Below are 1,814 nucleotides of genomic sequence, written 5' to 3' on the forward strand. Positions count from 1 at the left end.
TGTCAACCCATGCACAGTGCTAGCAAATCTCCCATTGTGAAGGGGACAATCAGTCATTTAATAGGTGGATATTACTCCATGGTCCAATTTTCTGATACCATGTGAGTAACTATCTCTGGCTTAATTTTTGTTATTTTTTTCTTATACCCTAAAAACTTGATGAAATAATTCTTCAATTTTCCTGATTCTTCTACAGCAGAGCTTTCTCACAGATTCCTTTTCTGCTTTGCCAGACAAGCAAGGAGAGGGAAAATATTATGCTCAGATGCTCTCCTCCCAACCTGGACACATCTTATATGGTTTAAAGGATAAGGAATTTAGCTAGATAAGGTCATCACCTATATGTATAATTCTAATGTGCATAATGCCACAAGCAACATCTTCTCTGTTCCCTGGATCATATTTTCTCTTAAAAGAATTTAAAGATTTTTTTCACTGATGCATAATGTATAATGTATATCAACTTTAAAAGTAAACATTTTGAGCTTCTGGATGAAAAATAAGGAATAATTTGTAAATCATGATATATTGTATTAAAAGTATTTAGATATATCAGCAAGGTTGTAATATCTATTACCTTTTATTTCTATTATTTCTTTAAAAGGTACTATTTCCATCTTAAAATAGGGAAATTACTCTCAAGTACACCACTTATTTATTGTGAAACATCAAAGACACCTTAATGTAGTATTTTTTTCTTTTTTCTTGTTTTTCCTTTTTGCATCACACTGGTCATCTACCTCTTTTCAAAAGATCTCCCTGCAGAAATTGTTTAGGTACGTTTATTCTCTTATTAAACATAGATTTCATATATGAGAGAAAAATGTACTATTTGTCCTTTTCAGTCTGGCTGACTTCTCTTAACATGATCATCCAGTCCTATTCCTTCTTTCCAGATAGTGGCATTCTTTTATGATGGAATAAAATTGCATGCATATATGCATACACACATGCATGTATGTGCATACATATGTATATATATGCACATACATGTATGTATACACATGTGTATAGATGTATACACATATGTGTATGTATGCACACATATATACATATACACATATACATATGCACACATTTGTATACACATTTGCATGTATATACATATAGATCCATACATATAAATATATAAATAAATGTAAATATATGTATATATACATATTTATGCATACACACTATACTATCTTTACCCATTCATCCTTTGATAGGCACTTGCAGCCATTTATAATGCGGCTGTTTTGGTTGGCATCACAGAAAATGTGGTTTCACAAGAGTCTATATTGTATGCTGATTTCCATTAGGTATTTACCCAGGAATGATATAACTGGATCATAAGATAACTGAATCCTTTTTAATTTTGAAGAGCCTCGATATTGATATCTGTAGTGGCTGGACTAGTTTACATTCTTACTATCACTGTATAAGCATTGTTTGTTTTTTCTTCTTCCCGATACTAAATTTTGAATGCCAGCACATGTTTTGTGCACTTTTGTCAAGAATCAGATAGCTCTATCTGTGTGAGTTCATTTCTAGGTCCTCTATTTTCTGTTTGTTTACATGGCTTTTCATTTTTTTTTCCTTGGTTGAAAACTGAGATTTGAACTTAGTACCTGAGTTCATTTTTGCTCATTGTGTGGCGCTCTACCAACAGAGCCACATCTCAAACCCCTTGTTTACATGTCTATTTTGTGCCAGTGCCATGCTCTTTTTGTTATTGTGACTCTATATTGTATTCATATTATTTTTCTGGGGTTTTTTGTTTGTTTTTTGGCTAATCCTGGGGCTTGAATTCAGGGCCTGAGCACTGTCCCTGG

At 32.7% G+C, this 1,814-nt stretch overlaps 1 protein-coding gene across 13 annotated transcripts in view; it reads left to right on the plus strand.

The window, feature by feature from the left end:
- Nucleotides 1-1,814, plus strand: part of Esrrg (estrogen related receptor gamma) — a 589,495-nt gene that overhangs the window by 474,772 nt on the left and 112,909 nt on the right. The window lies entirely within an intron of this gene.

This window comes from Perognathus longimembris, chromosome 11 (genome assembly GCF_023159225.1).
Source record: "Perognathus longimembris pacificus isolate PPM17 chromosome 11, ASM2315922v1, whole genome shotgun sequence".
Taxonomy (NCBI): domain Eukaryota; kingdom Metazoa; phylum Chordata; class Mammalia; order Rodentia; family Heteromyidae; genus Perognathus; species Perognathus longimembris.